The 20,578-nt window shown below is 40.9% G+C and overlaps 1 long non-coding RNA gene across 1 annotated transcript; it reads left to right on the forward strand.

Moving 5' to 3' along the window:
• The first annotated feature begins 712 nt into the window (after positions 1–712).
• LOC133774603 (uncharacterized) lies at positions 713–14,466 on the forward strand. The gene is made up of 3 exons (XR_009868101.1): positions 713–1,078; positions 6,614–6,782; positions 14,138–14,466. It is a non-coding gene; the product is annotated as an uncharacterized LOC133774603 (long non-coding RNA).
• The last annotated feature ends 6,112 nt before the right edge of the window (positions 14,467–20,578 follow it).

Consider the following 20,578-nt stretch of genomic DNA (forward strand, 5'->3'; position numbering starts at 1 on the left):
TCCCGGTTTACACTTACAAGTGATGGTTTAAGGTCTATGTAGTGTATGGATCACATGGCTGTCCTGTTGTTATGAGCAAAGAGAACTGTAAATACACCTGTTGCTGTAGTTAACTCCTCTTATACTTGTAGCCAAGTCCAGTTATATTTGACAAAGGCACTCTGGCAAGCAGCATGTCAATATTTGATATAGACGATTCATTTTCAAAATCTGGACTTTAATTTCTATTTCTGTATCTTATAGGAGACCTTACACATGTGCACAAGGAGACATGCACAAGCCCACATCACAAAATTCATCATCAAACACTAGAAACAATCTCATTGTCCCTAACGAGGGTACAAATAATAAACTTTTGTCTACTTCTACAACAATATGGTATTAACCAGTCTAATGAGTGAGCTAGATCTATGTACAACATAGACACTTCTCAGAAACATATAGATAAAAAAGCAAGTTGTACAAGGATAATATGATACCATTTATACAGATTCTAAAACATATGGACCAATTTTTTATATGGGTTAGGGCCCCATATTGATCTAGCTAGGTATACAAACATGTGCAAGAAGGAATACAAACTTTAAACTAGCAATTACTTTAGAAATACCATGAGGGAAATGGAATTTGGGAGAAACTACTCAAGTAATATCTATCTTTTTTTTTTTTTTTTTTTTTTTTTTTTTTTTTTTTTACAGGCAGAGTGGACAGTGAGAGAGAGACAGAGAGGAAGGTCTTCCTTTGCCATTGGTTCACCCTCCAATGGCCACCACAGCCGGTGCACCACGCTGATCCAAAGCCAGGAACCAGGTGCTTCTCCTGGTCTCCCATGGGGTGCAAGGCCCAAGCACCTGCACGATCCTCCACTCCACTCTCGGGCCATAGCAGAGAGCTGGCCTGGAAGAGGGGCAACCGGGACAGAATCCGGCGCCCCAACCGGGACTAGAACCCGATGTGCCGGCACCGCAGACAGAGGGTTAGCCTATTGAGCTGCAGTGCCAGCCAAGTAATATCTATCCTTTAAAAGTAAAAACCAAAAACAAGGATGGCAGTATATTTATGCATGTACATCCAAACTGTGAGTATACGGGTGTCATATTATCAAGTGTACATAGCTGTATTTTTGAAATAAAAATATGATTTGGATATTGGCAAAAAGAATATGGAGGAGAATATATGCAATTTCTTTTTTTTTTTTTTTGAGTGCCAACCTTTTTAAAGGATTTATTTATATTTATTTGAAAGACAAAGTGACACAGAGAGAGGGAGAGAAAGAGATCATTCATCTGCTGGTTCACTCCCCAGATGGCCACAATGGCCATGGATGGGCCAGGCCGAGGCCAGGAGCCTGGAACTCCATCTCAGTCTTCCACATGGGTGGCAGGCACCAAGTACTTGGGCCATCATATGCTGCCTTCCCAAATGTATTAGCAGGGAGCTGTAGTGGGAGCAGAGTAGCTGGGATCAAACCTGTGTACCAAGACAGGATGCCAGTGTCACAAGCAGTTGTTTAACCCACTGCACTGCAATGTTGACCTGTAGATGTATACGATTTCTAGGAAAAAAGTTATACAAAGTTTTGAGGAATAGAAATGGAGCTCTGAATCACTAGAAAGACTATTTCTGGATGAAAAAAAATCACTGTAACAATATAAATCACTCACAGATTAATATACAAATGTAATGTTAGCCAACTGAAAATCCCAGTAGGATTTATTTAGCGCTTTATAACTTTTAATTTCATTTGGTCTGAGAATAATCATGGAATATTAATGAGAGAAAAATACAATAAGAGAAGGCATTTACCTAATGTCGTTGTATTAGTTAGGGTTCTCCAGAGAAGCAGAATTAATAGGATGCAAAAATGAGAGGTATTCATGGGTGGGGATTTGGTACCGCAGGTGGGGATTTGATTCACACATCCCACATCCAAGTGCATTTTTCCAACCCAGCCTCCTGCTAACGCACACTCTGGGAAGGCAGCAGACAATGTCTCAAGTACTTGCACATCTGCCACCCACGTGGGACACTCAGGTTGAGTCCCTGACCTTGGCTGTGGCCTGGCTCAGCCCTGGCTGTTGTTTGTGGACATTTGAGAAGTCAACCAGCAGATGGAAGGTGTCTCTTGGCCTTTCTATGTCTGTCTATCTCTTCCAAATAAAATGTAAAAACAAAGAAAATCAAATATAGACTCTGAAGATGGAGAGAGAGAAGTCTTCAAAAAGCTCACGGAAAAATGTGTATAATGAAAGAACTATTCATGGATTTCAAAAATCTTTTGTGCCAAAACTATATTATCCTTTTATTCCATTTTCCCCATCAACTTTTGGAAGTACCCTTGTATGTATACAGAAAGGGGTTTATTTTAAGGAGTTGACTCACACTATTGTGGAGGTTTGGGTCTCAACTCTGCAAGGTAGGGCAGCAGGTTGGAGACTATGGAAAGGCTGTATTTGAAGTGCGAGATAGTCTGCTGGCCGAATTTCTTCTTGCTCAAGGATGCCAGTAATTTTTCTATTTAGGCCTTCAACTGATGGAATGAAGTTTATCTGCACTAGAAAGAGCAATATGTTGATGCTGGCACTGTTACTTAGCAGGTAAAGCTGCCGCCTGCTGTGCGGGCATCCCACATGGATGTTGGTTTGAGTCCTGCCTGCTCCACTCCCAATAGCAGGGAGCTATCCCTGCTATGATCCGGGAAAGCAGTAGAAGATGGCCCATGTCCTTGGGCCCCTGCACCCATGTGGGAGGCCTGGAAGAAGCTCCTGGATCCTAGCTTTAGATAAGCCCAGCTCTGTCTGGCTGTTGTAGCTATTTGGGGAGTGAACCAGCGGATGGAAGACTCTCTCTCTGCCTCTGCCATTCCATAACTTTGAATTTCAAATAAATAAATAAATCTTTTCAGAAGAAAGAAAGAGAGAGAGAGAGAGAGAGAGTAATATGCTTTACTCAATGTTTGCAGATTTAAGTTAATCTCAACTAAAATATACTTGCACAGGAGGCCAACATTGTGGCATAATGGGTTAAGCTGCTGTCTTCAATGCCAGCATCCCATATGGGCAAGGGTTTGAGACCTGGCTGCTGTACTTCTGATCCAGCACCTTGTTAATGTGCCTGGGAAAGCAGTAGAAGATGGCCCAAGTGCTTGGGCCCCTGCACTCACTTGGGAGACTGGAAGAAGTTCCTTGCTCCTGGCTTTGGCCTGGCACAGTTGTGGGCATTTGGGGAGTGAACCAGCAGATGGTTCTTTCTCTATAACTCTTTTACATAAATAAAAAAATGAATCTTTGAAATAAAATAATATATACCTTTACATAAATATCCAGAATGTTTGATCAAGTGCTTGACAAAGACCTAGCCAAGTTGACACATAAAATTAACTATCATACCTGTCATGTTTCAAAAACTACAATAGCAAGATTGCAATTAAAACAGTGAGATGGGGAGTTGTGGCAAGATGGCAGAATAGGAAGGGAGCACACTGATAGTCCGGGAAGAGACAGTTTAATAAAAGTGGAGATACTGCAGGTTCAAGGAAGAGTAGGGGAAGAAACAGCAGAGGAAACTCTTCCGGAACTAGTGATTCATGGTGGACCTGCGTGGAGGGCGTGGGAGCCCACGGCTCAGGACACCAGTGGCACAATCAATGCACCAGCGCTGGAACACAAGGTGAGCCGAATCTCAATAGCCTGAGACACTGGCGGGAAATTGGAAAGAGGAGACTAGAGGGAACGAGGCTTGAAACCCCGTGGGGAAAATTTCACCAGGCTAAATAGAAGAGAGAGGGGGAAAAAAAAGTGACCAGTACCAGCACGAGTTTCTCTCTCTGCTCACCTCTCAAAGGCGAGCAAGACAAAGAGCAGGCGCCATTTTGGACATACGTCATAAGCGGCGCGACCTCAGGGCTGCACCCACCCTCAGCCAAGCAGAAAAACCTGACTCTGGAGGGGGGTGAAATAACAGGAGATTAGGACCTAGTGAATGTGTGGTGCTAATGAACTGAGACTGTGAAAAAAGAGACGGTGGGTGAGAGAACTCATGGAATTCACGTGAGTACTCTCCAGAGATGCTACAATTCAGTAACCTTGGCAACCCAGTGGGAGACTGCAGGAGAATTGGAGCCCACACTGAGGGCAGCACAGATTCCCTGTGTGGTCCTTGGGAAAGAGCTTCCGATCTCTGGCTCCTGTGGGTATATCATTTGCCTGCTAACTACCTTCAATTCCACTCAGCTGTGTGGAATTACTTCTCTTCTGAATCAAAAAAAAAAAAAAAAAAGAAAAAAGAAAAAGAGAAAGAAAGAAAGAAAGAGAGAAAGAAAGAAAGAAAGAAAGAAACAAAGAAAGAAAGAAACAAAGAAAGAAAAAGATTTACCACACCTAACCTGGGAGTGTCACCTTTGGCACACCCTTAACCCTGAGGAACCAAACAGAGCTCTCAGGCCACACCCATCTCAAGCCTCTAAGGCTCCATCAAAAGCAGACAGTCCATTTAATACCGTCATAGTATAACAAGAAAAAAACACCACAGCGAGGGAAGGAGAATCCAAAGAATATCTCCACAATGCCAAGCAACAAACGCAGAAACTGAGGAAACAAGAACAAGGGAGACATTATTATGCCCCTGAATGAACAAGACACCCCAAGCCAAGATTATGAAGATGATGAGGTGGAAGAAATGCAAGATACAGATTTCAAAAAATTTATGATAAGAACATTTAGGAGTTTTCAAAAACAAATGCTTGAGCTACATAAATTCTTATTGGACAGGATAGGAAGTCTCTCTCATGAAAATGAAATCTTAAGGAGGAATCAAAATGAAACACAGAAACTAGTAGAACAGGAAAGTGTGATATTGAAGAGAAATCAAAATGAAATGAAGAACTCAATAGATCAAATGAAAAACACATTAGAGAGCCTTAAAAACAGGGTCAGTGAAGTAGAAGAGAGAATATTGGACTTAGAAGACAGAGCACAGGAAAGTATACAGTCAAACCAAAGAAAAGAGGAAATTAGAAATCTAAAAAATATTGTTGGGAATCTACAGGATATTATTCAAAAACTCAACATTCGGGTTCTAGCAGTTCCTGAAGGCATGGAGAGAGAGAAAGGATTAGAAGGCCTTTTTAGTGAGATAATAGCAGAGAACTTCCCGGGTTTGGAGAAGGACAGAGACATCCTAGTACAGGAAGCTCATAGAACCCCTAATAAACATGACCAAAATAGATCCTCACCATGACACATTGTAATCAACCTCACCACAGTGAAACACGAAGAAAAGATTCTAAAATGTGCAAGAGAGAAACATCAGATTACTCTCAGAGGATCTCCAATTAGACTCACAGCAGACTTCTCATCAGAAACCCTATAGGCTAGAAGGGAATAGCGAGACATAGCCCAGGTACTAAGAGAGAAAAACTGCCAGCCCAGAATATTATATCCTGCAAAGCTCTCATTTGTGAATGAAGGTGAAAGAAAGAACTTTCATAGCAAACAGAAATTGAAAGAAAATTGTCGCCACTCATTCAGCCCTGCAAAAGATGCTTAAAGAGGGGTTATACACAGAAACACAGAAACACGGTCATCAATATGAAAGAAAGTAAAGGAAGGAAACCTCACAGCAAAGATCACAGGAAGTTCAAAGCATATATTAGAAAATATCTTTGGCAAATGACAGGGCAAAGTTACTACTTATCAATAGTCACATTGAACGTTAATGGCCTCAACTGTCCAGTTAAAAGACACAGATTGGCTGATTGGTTTAAGGAACATAACCCATCTATTTGTTGCTTACAAGAAACACATCTTTCCAACAAAGATGCATACAGACTGAAAGTGAAAGGCTGGAAAAATATATACCATGCCAACAGAAATGAAAAAAAGAGCAGGTGTAGCCATCTTAATATCAGACAAAATAAACTTTAACACAAAAACTGTTAAGAGAGACAAAGAGGGGCACTATATAATGATGAAGGGATCAATTCAACAGGAAGATATAATGATTATCAATGTATATGCACCTAATTACAGGGCACCGGTTTATTTAAAAGGTTTGTTAAGGGACTTAAAGGGAGATGGGAGGGGTGCGAGTGGGAGGGAAATTGTGAGGCGGGGGGAAGCCATTGTAATCCATAAACTGTACTTTGGAAATTTATATTTACTAAATAAAAGTTTAAAAAAAAACCAGTGAGATGGGAAATGTAGGTTTTACCTGGGTGAAAAGACAGACAACTGAAGCAAGATCACAGCATCATCTCCAGTAACTGACAGGTTGAACCGAAGAATGTGCAGGGTGAATGTCCCTTATCTAAAAGGCTTGGGACAAGAAGTGTTTCAGTTTTTTTCAATATTTACATATACATAATGAGTTATCCTGGGAGTGGACCCCAGCTTAAACATGAAACTCATCTATGTTTCACAAATACCTTACACACAGCCTGTGTCCTTTGTCTTTCACTTCCCCCCAGGTATTGCCTGCAGCCCCTGGATGAAAGGAGGCTATAGGATCTGTTTATAATCCAGACTGAACTTGAAAGTCGTTTCCGGAGGGGTATTACTTATTTCCAATGGAAAACAGAAATGGCAGATGAACTCTTCTCTCTTCTCCTTTACAGACTACCTGGAGATGTGGTACTGGCTCTTGGAAGGCAGCCCTTCAACACGTAATCAGCTGAGCTTCATACCACACAGTGGCAAGCTGGTGATGCACTTGTCCTAAGACACACTGCTTCACCCATTTCTTTCTCTCACTTGTGTTTCTTAGGGATTGGACTCCATGACAAGGTAAGGGAACAGAAGACATTGCCAGGCCATGGTTGCTAGAGAATCTATGCTAAGACAGTGACCTAATTATAAACGATCGTCCCTGAAGGGTTTGTTTGAAACAAGTTTATTTTATAAATGTTATAGTGCATAATATTAATACTGTTATGATTGGCTATATATGAGGGTCATTTTAGAGTACCAGGACGTAAAGTGGACAAATAGAATTTAAATGATCTATACAATATCCCTTCTAATTAGAAGATGTGATTGAAATATCATTTGTTTATATACAATTATTTCCAAGTTAGACATCGAGGTTTTTAATACACTTAATTAAAATGGACATTTAAATTATAACTTTAAAGAATGACCTTGGGGTGATAGCTAGCTGGTAGAATTTTGCCTATTTTTGAAGTAAACATTCCCTAAATGTCTGTAAAACTTGTTACAAATTAAAGACATTAGATTTATTAATTCTATGGTTTTTACAAAAATGTACATTTTACATATACTTGTGAAAATATAACTTTATAGAATAAGAGTACTATTTTCTATAAAGTAGAAAACTTCTGTTTAAATGCAAAAATGTAAATTATTTGGGCAGAAGATAACTCCTATCTGTCAGAGAAAATATAATTCAAATAAAAACATTTATAGGCCGGCGCCACGGCTCAATAGGCTAATCCTCTGCCTGCGGCACCGGCACACCAGGTTCTAGTCCTGGTCGGGGCACCCGATTCTGTCCCGGTTGCCCCTCTTCCAGTCCAGCTCTCTGCTGCGGCCCGGGAGTGCAGTGGAGGATGACCCAGGTGCTTGGGCCCTGCCCCAGCATGGGAGACCAGGAGAGGCACCTGGCTCCTGGCTTCGGATTAGTGCGGTGCACCGGCGGCAGCGGCCAGTGGGGGATGAACCAACGGCAAAAGGAAGACCTTTCTCTCTCTCTCTCTCTCACTGTCCACTCTGCCTGTCAAAAAATAAATAAAATAGGCTGGCGCCGTGGCTCAACAGGCTAATCCTCCGCCTAGCGGCGCCGGCACACCGGGTTCTAGTCCCGGTCGGGGCGCCGGATTCTGTCCCGGTGGCTCCTCTTCCAGTCCAGCTCTCTGCTGTGGCCCGGGAGTGCAATGCAGGATGGCCCAGGTTCTTGGGCCCTGCACCCCATGGGAGACCAGGAGAAGCACCTGGCTCCTGGCTTTGGATCAGCGCGGTGCACCGGCAGCAGCGCGCCAGCCACGGCAGCCATTGGAGGGTGAACCAATGGCAAGGGAAGACGTTTCTCTCTGTCTCTCTCTCTCACTGTGCACTCTGCCTGTCAAAAAAATAAATAAATAAAAAATAAATAAATAAAATAAAATTTAAAAAAGTATAATGCTAAGTAGTTTGAACTGAGACTAAAAATTAATAGCTATAGTTAAAAGATAAAATTAGTGATAGATGGTAAATTATTTGACACAGTAATTTATCTGAAAATGAATACTTTATACTTTAATGCTGAATAGGAAATTAACATATACTGTTTGAGAGAGAGAGAGAGAAACATAGATCCCTTCTTTAATAAGCACTGCCTCTATCTTTCCAGGAAGTTACTAAAATTAATTTTTACAAATTATGAAATTATTTTCCTCATCTAATGGGCTATAACACTCTCCTTGTGCTTTAAATACAAACTTTGAAATAATTTCCATCTTTAGGTGATACAGCTGAAAATGATTTGATGAACTTCTTATAAAACTCCATTATCTGCATAAGGAATTTTCTAACTTATTCTGATTTTTATTTTATTTTATTTATTTGAAAGGCAGAGAGAGAGAGAGAGAATCAGAGAGATAAGGGAGAAAGAAAGAGAGAGGGACAGGGAGAGAGAAAGACATATCATTTGCAGGTTTCCTCCCCAAATGCCCCCAACAGTCAGGAGTGGTCCAGGAGGAAGCCAAGAGCTCAATCTTGGTCCCCTACGATGTGTGGCAGAGACCCAGGCACTTGAATACTCACCACACAGCTGCCTCCCAGGGTGCAAAGTAGTAGGTTCCTGGCATCAGGAATGGAGTCAGGACTTGAACCCACTCTGATATCAGAGTGTTAATCACTATGACAAACACCCATCCCTAACTTACTCTAAATAAATAAATGTTTTCTTTTAGCAGAGAAAACAGTTGTTCCATTCAGCTATTGATGAAGAATATTTAATAATATGATCACTGAAAAACACATTTCATAGGCTATTCCTAAGGCATGGGAAGAACTGTTACATAAAATACTGCCTTATACTTATATTCATAAAAATAGGCCATTAGCTGTACAAAGGAAAAACAAAGCCCCCTTCAGGGTTCCCTCTGTTCCTAAAGCAGAATGGTAAAGTCTTGAACTGAGCTTTTCCATCCTCTGGAGCAGATCAGCAAATGAAAAGAACTTCAAAGAGAGACATCACATTCAGGGTTTCTTTGGAAGAAGCTCCTGGAATAGCCATTCTTTTCAAAGTGGCCGATTTGGTTGCTTCTTGAGGTATGTTTTCAACCAGAGCCAAGAAACCCGGGTCTAATCTCAAGCCATGTTTTCTTTTCTCAAAAATCTTTATAATAATATCAAATAAAGAATTTCAGCAAGTTATAAATTCATTGTTACATAAGAATGTTACACCTTTTGATTAGTTTACAGGAAAGTTGAGTGAAATCAGGATAAACTGAAATTTTCTATATAAAAAATTGAAAATTTTTGTATACTTGATTAAATGGTACTTAAAAATGAGTACCAGAATTTGGTAAAGATAATGATATAGTTCTTTCATTTGAATAAAAATGTTTTTATGTGTCTTTTTCAGTTAGGAAAGGTATCAAATCATAAACTCAAATAAACCAAACAGTACTGGACCTTCAAGGCACCTTGAGTATAAAGTTTATATCAGTGTTTTAAAAATTAAAGCATTTTCAATTTCCAGTAAAAGCAAAAATACTCATTAATAACCATTTGAAATAAGTTTAAATGTAGTCTATTTCATGTTATATATTTTATTCTTTAAATTTTCTTTTATAATAAGTATATATTTGGGCTACCATGTTTATAATTTATAAGTAAAAAAATTATAGTATATGCCCAATATCCTGACTGATCAGAATATGTGATTCCAAAACAAAGATATTATTTCATAGGTATTAATTAAAAATAGTCATATATTTTCCTTATTAGGGCCATGCTATGTTGTCTTTAGGACAGTATCCCTATAATCTTAGCTGGACAGGTACTTTGAGGGTTCCTGTCTAGTTTTACTACCTACGACTTCTCTTCTGTGGTAATTCCTATCTCCCTACATATGTCTCCTTATTCATTTAGCCTTCAACAACGGATTCATTGCCTTTCTGTACACCTTTAACTCTTGCCATTGTTCTTAGCAACTGCAAGAACCATGAAATACCCTAAGCGTTAGCCGCTCTAGTCCTTGACATTTCCTCTTTCACTCTCTTCCTCAACCCACACTTTGCCACTGGAACTTATCACCGTCAATGCAATGACCAGCATTTTAAGTATACTATTATATGACCATCACCTGCTGGTCTTCTCATTCATTACCCATCCACACCATTGCTACAGTTCTTGAACCCCACTGTAGTCTCCAAACTACTGACCCCTGTCCTTGTTTGCATGGCAAGAGCTGTACATTGGTGGAAAGAGCAAGGTAGGCTCCTAACACTTGAAATTCATGACCAAAATACCTCAGTTGGCATTCAACACTGCCTAGCGCACCTGTGTTTTCCCAGTAAATTTACTTTTCACTCTCTCAGATGACTATTTGAAAACCTTCTTTCACCCCTCACATCTCTTCCCTGAGCTTAGCTAAGAAAATAGAAGGCATCAAGGTAAACTCCCTCCTGTTCCCACACTAAATCTAACTAAACAGAACCTGTGCCCTGTGTGTTTCAGTGAAAGAATTATCCCTTGTCTCTACCAAGTGCAAACCTTTCACTTTTCTTGGACTGTAATCCCTTCTTGTTTTCTTATGGACTAGGGCTTATCTCTCTTCTATCTGGCAACATCACTTGCACCCTTCCTCCTGGGTCGTACCTGTCCACATATCTAGCATGAAAACAATAACAAAAAAGAAAGCACACTTCTGGTGACCTCACATTTTCCCCCTCAGATACTACCCTATTTCTTTTTGCCCTTCTATTAAGTGCCTTGAACACATTCTGAATTCTATCTTTGTTTCTTGCAATTCATATTTTTTTACCCCGTTCTAATTTGGCTCCCATCTCTACCTCTTTCTGCATGAAATTCACTTTGTCACGGCCTCCCACAGCCTCTGCATTGCCAAGCCCAGCTCTCTTCTACTACCTCGTCTGAGGCCTTGGCAGCCTTAGACACAGAAACCCACACCCTCCTGGAAACCTTTTCTCCCCTTGGCCCTGGGACACTATCCTCTCCTGGTTTTCCTCTTAGCTCACTGATGCTACTTTTCCATCTCTTTGTCAAGGCTCAGAGCTTGCTCTCTTTTCAATGCTATCAGAACTTTGCCCTTAAGAACACTCACTTAGTCTAATGGATTTAAACACCATGTATAATGCCAGCAGCTTTCAAAATTGATTTCTATCCCAATGTCCAAAATTGAGTTTTTCATGTTCTTCACAAACCTAGGCTTTTGTTATTCTCCTCAGTGTTTGGCACCATCACGCATCCATTTTCTCAAATAAAGCTCAGGCATCTGCTTTAATTCCTTTCTTGATTCAATTCCCTACAGCCAATCCATCACCCCATTCATTTATGTCTACAACAAAAAGCATCTCAAGTTTCACCACTTCCCTACACCCATATGCCACCATCCTAATTAAATCACCATAATCTCTTTAAATTTGAACTAACTTCCAACTGATCTTTTTTTTTTTCCTTGATTTTCTTGAAAATGTTTTTTCACATAGTAATCAGTTATCACCATCTAAAGATCTGAATCAGGCATGTCACCTACCTGTTCCTTAGACTCATTCAATGGGTTGTCATTGTCCTAAAAAAAAATCTGTATTAATGCTGGCCTACAAAGCCTGGATGATGTGGCTCCAAAATTCTACAATATCACCTCCTGTCCATCTCATTCTCCCTTGACTGCCTTATGCCGATCCAACTGGCATCCCTCTTGTGTTTCTCAAATTCCTTAAGTGCTTTCTGATGCCATGGCATTTGCACTTGTTCCATTTGCCTGTAAATCTCCTCTGTCAGCATTTTGCAGAGGGAGCTCACTTTCTCTGCCAGGTCTCAGTGTCTACGTTACTTCCCAAAGGTTCTCCTCGGACTGCTCAGGACGCTCCTTAGCTGAAAAGTATTCCTCTTCATTGAATCTCCCTTCATTGCACTTCTCACTGTCCCTATCTGGCTGGGTTGTCCAGTGCTTCTTCTTTGTGACACTATATCACAGGATGTAAATTCTACATGGGTAGAAGTTGTATCTTGCTTACTATTCTACCTTCGAAGTCTAGTATAATGTCTGGCATGAGATAAATTCTCAATAAATGTTTATGAACAGGGGCTGACGCTTTGGCGTAGCAGGTAAAGCCACTGCATGCAGTGCCGGCATCCCATATGGGCACTGGTTCTAGTCTCGGCAGCTCCTCTTCTGATCCAGCTCTCTGCTGTGGCCTGGGAAATCAGTTGAAGCTGACCCAACTCCTTGGGCCTCTGTAACACCGTACCCATGAGAAGACCTGGAGGAAGCTCCTGGCTTCAGACCAGCATAGCTCTGGCTGTTGTGGCCAATTGGGGAGTGAACCAGCAGATGGAAGTCCGCTCTCGCTCTCTTTCTCTCTCTGCCCTCTTTCTCTCTCTGTGTAAATAAATAAATCTTAAAAAAAAGTTTATGAATAAATAAAGCCTTGTATTCTCTTCACTTCATGCTGCATTATCTTGATTTTCTTATTATTACTCTGTCTGACCTTTCAAATTTCCTCCTTTTACCCTCTAGTAACTATCTGCATTAACCAGTTCAGGCTTCCATAGCAAAAGACTGGGTAGCTTGAACACAGAAATTTATTTCCTAACATTCTGGAGGCTGGAAAGTCCAAGATCAAGGTTCTGACCAATTTCCTTCCTTGGTTACAGAAGCCACCTTCTGCACATGTCCTCATACAACTCTTGCTTGTTCTTGGTACATGCACATGGGGATGGGATTGGAGAAGACTGAGCTTTCTGGTGTCTCTTTTTTATTTTATTGTGTTATTTTTATTTGAAAGAGAGACAGACAAAGTACTTAAATCCATTGGTTCATGCTCTAGGATTGGGCTGGGCCAAACCCACGAACCAGAATTCAATCTCTGGTCTCCCATGTGTGTGGCATGGATTTAACTACTTGAGCCATTATCTGCTGCCTCCTAGGGTGTGCATCAGCAGAAATCTAGAATCAGGGGTAGAGCCAGGACTTGAACCCAGATACTCCAATATGGGATACTGGAGTCTTAACTGCTAGGCCAAATGTATACCCTGGTGCCTCATTTTTTAAGGACACTAATCCTATTGTTTGAGAGCACCACACCTATGACTGTATTTAATTACTTTCTTAGGGGCCCCACCTCCAACTGTAGCCACAATGGAAATTCAGTCTTCAGCATATTTATCTGGGGTAGACTCACCATCCATTTTACAGTGATTTTACTTATATTGTCTTATATTGACAATTACAGTGTGCCTCTCTCTAGCTAGGTCTCACTTAAGCCTGTTTTGCCGTTTTCTGTTGTTACCTGTAGAGAGATGCACAAGCACACCTTGCTTGTTCTTTGCTATATACTCCCTTCCCTTTCTCCACACAAGCCCTTAGTAGTACTTGTTTCTTAAGTAGTTACTGGTTGAATGATTAAATCTCCACCCATGTTTCCATTCATGAACTTTCACCCAATGCTAAATTCATTCTCTCCAACTGTTGATTATATTTACATGTGAATTACCCATTTTTGTCTCAAATTTGTTTAAGACAAACTCATTATTTGCTCAACCACCCGCAAACTTCCTCTCTCATTTTTTTCCCTCTGTCACTGTGTTAAATTCATTTAAGCCTAAAATGTTGGCATAGTCTATGACTCATTCATTACTTTCTCATCTATTCTATCTAGTTAACCCCAAGACCACCTTTAAAACCTTACATGAAATTATCTTCTTCTAACATTTCTCTGCCATTTTAAAAATAAACTTTTTATTTCAGAAGAGTTTTAGATTCACAGACAATTGTAAAGATGGAGCAGAGAATTCTCTTACACTCTACACTCTATTTCTCCGATCACTAGCCTGTTAACATTAGCATGCTATCCTTGGTCAACTAAGGAAGCCATTTTGATGATTACTAACTAAAGTCCACACTGCACTCAGACTTTCTTAGCTTTTACCTGATGTGTTCGCTGTTTCAGAATCTTACCTGAGGGCCGATGCTGTGGCACATCAGGTTAAAGTTCTGGCCTGCAGCGCTGCCATCCCATATGGGCACTGGTTCGGGTCCTGGCTGCTCCACTTTGGATCCAGCTTCCTGTTAATGCACCTGGGAAAGCAGTGGAGGATCGCCCAAGTCCTTGGGCTCCTGCACCCATAGAGGGGACCTAGAAGAAGTGCACAGTTCCTGGCTTTGGATCAGCTCAGCTCCGGCCGTTATGGCCATTTGGGGAGTGAACCAGCGGATGGAAGACCTCTCTCTCTCTCTCTCTCTCTCTCTCTCTCTCTGTCTCTACCTCTCTCTGTAACTCTGTCTTTCAAATAAATAAAATAAATTTTTTTTTAAAAAAAAGATTCTTACCCAGGATACCACTTTATATCCAGTTGTTGTGTTGGAATGAATTTTATAATTTTATGCTGCTTGGCAATCATCTGAAATTTATGTTGGACTTTCTCACATCAGAAGCAGGGCTCAGTTTCCTTTGACAGTTCTCCATCTTCCCCAGTTCCTCCATGTGATTGAGCCAAATATCTGTCTTAAACAACTTCCTGCTGGTGACCACCTTCCTAGAGGACAGCTAGACACAGCCTACTGCAGTGGCCCTGCTGACCCTCATACCCCACATGGCCTTGCAGATACACCAGAGTGGCCACTTAATGTGGATTTTAAAATTCTTGCTCCAAAAATGAGCTCATTTTTCAATTCCATTTTCCCACAGACTTATTTAATTTTATTTGAAAGGTACTCAAAATTCAATAGATCTATAGCCAGCTAACTGGTAAGGTGATAATTTTGTACAGCCTGCAAATGATGTTTTAAAAATCCAAATGGCCCCAGGAGAAGAATGACTCCCACCCCTGTGAGGCTGCTAGCATCCTTGGCTCTGAGCTCCATGCTTCCATTTTCTAAGCTAGCAGTGTGGCATTGGTTCCCGCTCATGCTTCGGTCTGTCTGGTTCAGCTCGTTCACATTTAAGGACCCTTGTGATTACATTGGGCCCATCTGGAAAATCCAGGATACTCCTATATTAGAGTAAGACAGTTAGCAACCTCAAATCCATCTGCTACTTTAAGTCCCCTTTGCCATTTAACATAACTTACTCAGGATTTGGGAATTGAGATGTGGACATGTTTTGAGAGGCCACAATTCTGCCAGTCAGACTGCCACATAGAAGCAATAATTTCTCCAAGAATTGCCGATTCCTTTTATTGTAGAATAGTCTGAGCAATCAAGATTTGAGCACTGGATGTGCCCACTGTTGCTGAAGGATGACTCCTTTTAGGCTCTCTTCATTAACAAAGCAAGGAAATTTGAGTCTATGTATTGTACACAAATTCACACATATACATATATCCATAAATGTTTCTGTGTGTTTCTGTGGATTAAGTCAGACATGTGGATCTTCACCTGTAATCTAGGATCTGTTATTTTTTTTGTGTGTGACTCCAGCCTTTGGAATTGTAAACATAAGTTTGTATAAAGTCTCTGGACTCAGATCAATTTTCCTTAAAGACTAGCTTTATCAATTAACTATGCCTAGGAACACCAAACAGTATTTCACTCAATAACAATCTGTTCATAATTTAAGCAAAAAAAAAAATTAGCTTATACAAAACTCTCTACATTCAGTTTCTACAGTAATTTTTACAGAATTCCCTAATATAAACATTGTCTTCTCAGTCCATCAATGCTCCTGGTATATGTTAATCTAGTTAGTCTTGTGGTCCTCCAAAACGTAACATTTTAGGTATTAATATTGTATCTTTGCTTTTCCAAATATTTTATTCACTGTTATTTCATATATGTGCAATTCCACCTATCACTGAGAATCCATTTATTCCAACCATCATTAAACTATTATAGCCAACATTAATATTTCTGTCCTTTAATTTATTGCACTTGGGAAAATTGGATTTGTACAGGCAGAACAATGAAACTAGATACCTATCTCTTGCCACGTACAAAAATCAACTCAATATGGATTAAAGACCTGAATATAAGTCCTGAAACTCTGAAATTGCTAGAAGAAAACATAGGGAAGAAGACACCAGAATGGGCAAGGATTTTCAAGATCAAACCCCAAAAGCACAAGACATATAAGCAAAAATAAACAAATGAGATTTAATCAAACAAATGAGATCCTGCACACCAAAGGAAACAATGGAGTGAAGAGACAGCCTACAGAATGGAAGAAAATATTTACAAGCTATACAACTACGAAGTGGTTAATTTCCAGAGCAACTCAACAGCAAAAACCCAAAAATTCCAAATAAAATATGGGCAACAGATCTCAATAGACAGTTCCCAAAGGGAGACACAAACTGTTAACAGGCACATGAAAAAAATTTTCAACACCACTAATCATTAGGGAAATGCAAATCAAAACCACAATGAGACATCACCTACTCCAGTTAGAATGTCTATTATCAAAAAGATGACAGATAACAAGTGTTGTTGAATATACGGAAAAAGGGAACTGTTGCATACTGTTGGTGGGAATATCAAGTAGTACATCCTTCATGGCAAACAGTATGGAGGTTCTCAAAATTAATGTGATATGATCCCACAACCCCAAATCTAGGTATAGATCCAAGGAAAATGAAGTTAATCAGTGAACGAGATGTCTACACCCCCCTTTTAAAGCAACACTATTAATATAGCCAGGAAATGTAAACAACATAAGCATCTACCCACTGATGAATGGAAAAGAATGTGGCACACAGACACAATGGAATACTGCTCAGCCACGACGAAGGATGAAATTGCAATAACATGGATGGAACTTGAGTTCATTGCATGAAGTTAAATAAGCCAGACACAGAAAGACAAATATGAAATTATCTCATTCATATGTGAAGTCAAAAAACCAAAAGGTGATTTCACATAAATTAAAATATAGAGGTTGTTACCAGAGGCTGGGGAGAGAAAGTGGGAAGGACGGAGAAAGGCTGATAACACTGGATTACAGAGAGGTTGAATAAGATGTTCTGGAGCTCCACTGCACAGTACAGTGACTATAGGTCACATTAATACATTGTGTATTTCTCTATAAATAAAAGTCAAACTAGATGATATGATTTTTGGTGTTACTACCATAAAGATGTGTTAAATGTTTGAAGACATTAATATATTTACCCTGAATGGACATTATACAATGTATACAGGTACCGAAACATCACCTAGTACCTCATAAACATGTACAACTACAAACATCCTACAACAGTTGAATTGGTACTCCATAATGTCTTATGCCTTAAACAATATTTAATAATCCTCGCGGCCGGCGCCGTGGCTTAACAGGCTAATCCTCCGCCTTGCGGCGCCAGCACACCGGGTTCTAGTCCCGGTTGGGGCACCGGATTCTATCCCGGTTGCCCCTCTTCCAGGCCAGCTCTCTGCTATAGCCCGGGAAGGCAGTGGAGGATGGCCCAAGTGCTTGGGCCCTGCACCCGCATGGGAGACCAGGAGAAGCACCTGACTTCTGCCTTCGGATCAGCGCGGTGTGCCGGCTGCAGCGTGCCTGCCGCGGCGGCCATTGGAGGGTGAACCAACGGCAAAGGAAGACCTTTCTCTCTGTCTCTCTCTCTCTCACTATCCACTCTGCCTGTCAAAAAAAAAATAATAATAATAATCCTCGTAGGGGCTGGTGTTATGGTGTAAGAAGTAAAACCACCAGCATCCAATATGGGCACTGGTTCATGTCCTAGCTGCTCCACTTCTGATCCAGCATCCTACTAATGGTCTGGGAAAAGCGGAAGATGGTCCAAGTGTTTGGGCTCCTGCTACCTGCATGGGAGAAATGGGAAGCTCCTGTCTCCTGTCTTCAGCTTGGTCCAGTGCTGGCCATTGTGGCCATCTGGGGAATGAACCAGTGGACAGAAGATCTCTCTCTCTCTCTCTCTGTAATTCTTGTTTGTTTTTTTCTTTTTTTTAAGATTTATTTATTTATTTGAAAGGCAGAGTTATAGAAGGGAGAGGCAGAGGCCAAGAGTGAGAAGTCTTCCGACTGCTGGTTTACTCCCCAAATGCTTGTGACAACTGCGGCTGAGCCAATCCAAAGCCAGGAGCCAGGAGCTTCTTCCAGATCTCCCACATGGGTGCAGGGGCCCAAGGATTTGGGCCATCCTTCACCGCTTTCCCAGGTACATTAGCAGGGAGCTAGATTGGAAGTGGAGCAACTGGGACCAGAACTGGTTCCCTTATGGGATGCTGGTACTCCAGGCAGCAGCTTTTCCCATTACGCCACAGTGCTGGCCCCAATGAAAAAACTCTTAAAAGTATAGGTTTAAAAACATTTGCACTCAAGTCAACTTTTCTTTTAATTCCATTGTTCATAATTTTTGGGGGTACCCTCGTCCAAGTATTTTGGTTTCTCATTACCTTTGTGGTAAATTAACACAAACTCAGTGGCTTACACCACACAAATTCATCATCTTACCTTTCTAGGGACTACAAGCCCAAACCGGTTTCATTAGGATCAAACCAAACTGTTAGCAGGATTGTACTCCTCCATGAAGGCTGGAGGGGAGACTGCTTCCATGCTGTTGCCAGCTTCTAGAGGGACCCCATTCTCCACCTTCAAAGCCAGCCATTCCATCTCTCTGCCTCTCTTTTGCAGGCACATTTTCCTCCCACTGATTCAGCCTCCTGCTCCACTGGGCTCACCTGGATAATCAAAGTTGACTGCCCCATTGTCAGGACAGCTGAAGAGCGGAGTGAATTCCACCTGCACCTTTAATTCTCCTTCGCTGTGTAACAGAACATGGTCCACGGTTTAGGGGATTAGGATGTGGACGTCTTTACGGAGCCATTATTCTGTCTACCACAAACGGACTGAGGTGGTGGAGTCCAGACAATTACTCATTTAACAACCATCTCAGCTGATTCTGATGGAAACAACAGAACAACACACTTCAAGAAAGTTCCTCTAGATATCTATGCATAACAGTGATGTTTATTCAGCTTTGGAATTCAAACATAGGACAATTGGTTTAAATAGAATATTTGATGCAAAGAAAAATTAAAATCAGGCTGATAAGCAAAGTTACCTAGAAAGGGCTATTTATGTAGGAAAAAGAGTCACTGGCAGATTTCTTGATTTTTTTAGGGGTTTTATTCTACAGAAACATTGCAGCACGATAACACAGTTTTACCATCAACTTTAAGAAATTGTGGGGATTGGCACCATGGCATAGCATGTAAAGCCGCTTCCACCTGCAGTGCCAGCATCCCATTTGGGCACTGGCTCTAGTCCTGGCTGCTCTACTTTTGATCCAGTTCTCTGCTGTGGCCTGGGAAAGCAGCAGAAGATGGCCTAAGTCCTTGGACCCCTGCACCCATGTGGGAGACTGGGAGGAGGCTCCTGGCTCCTGGCTTCAGATCAGCACAGCTCTGGCCATTGAGGCCATCTGGGTAGTGAACCATCGGATGGAAGACCTCCCTCCCTCTCTTTCTCTCTCTCTCTCTACCTCTGCTTCTCTGTAACTCTTTCAGATAAATAAATAAATATTTCAAAAAAAAGAAATTGTGCAACAAATATACTAAGTACCAGGAAAAAAATTAGTATGTAATCTAAGATATGGAATCAAATATTTACTTGGTTTTAAGACTAAATATTCTTAAATATTCTTTAATCTTTGGGTATATGCACATTTATATGTAATATGTAAGCTTGTTTATTTATTTATTTATTCATTCATTCATTCCATTTACATGATATCCTTAAGTATTCTTTACCATCTCTCCAAAGTAGCAACAAAAGCTACAACTATGCTAGGAATAGCATAACTAGCATAATCCCCTAACATCATATATTACTGAAGAGACTGTTTCCTGAGACATATTATTCATAAGAATAAATCTAACTATTTCATTGTACAGCTCATTCCAGTTTATACCAATCAGGGTGCAGCTCTCATGAACTAAACAGCTCCTCCAAAACCCCTACCTCCACCACACTGTTGGATTGAGGTTTATGTTTCCAACAAAAGAATTTGGAATCCATTCAACCATAGTAGTATCTACTGAATAGTTTTCTTTTCTTTTAAAGATTTTATTTATTTATTTGAGAGACAGAGTTATAGACAGTGAGAGGGAGAGACAGAGAGAAAGGTCTTCCATCCGTTGGTTCACTCCCCAAATGGCCACAACGGCCAGAGCGCGCTGATCTGAAGCCAGGAGCCAGGAGCTACTTCCAGTCTCTCACACAGGTACAGGGGCCCAAGCACCTGGGCCATCCTCCACTGCCCTGCCGGGCCACAGCAGAGAGCTGGACTGGAAGGGGAGAAGCCGGGACTAGAATTGGTGCCCATATGGGATTCCAGTGCTGCAGGTGGAGGATTAACCTTCTGTGCCACCACACCAGCCCCTGAATAGTTTTCAATAGTATAGTATCTTTCAAGTCACCAGAATAAAGTATCTT

This window comes from Lepus europaeus, chromosome 15 (assembly GCF_033115175.1).
Source record: "Lepus europaeus isolate LE1 chromosome 15, mLepTim1.pri, whole genome shotgun sequence".
Taxonomy (NCBI): domain Eukaryota; kingdom Metazoa; phylum Chordata; class Mammalia; order Lagomorpha; family Leporidae; genus Lepus; species Lepus europaeus.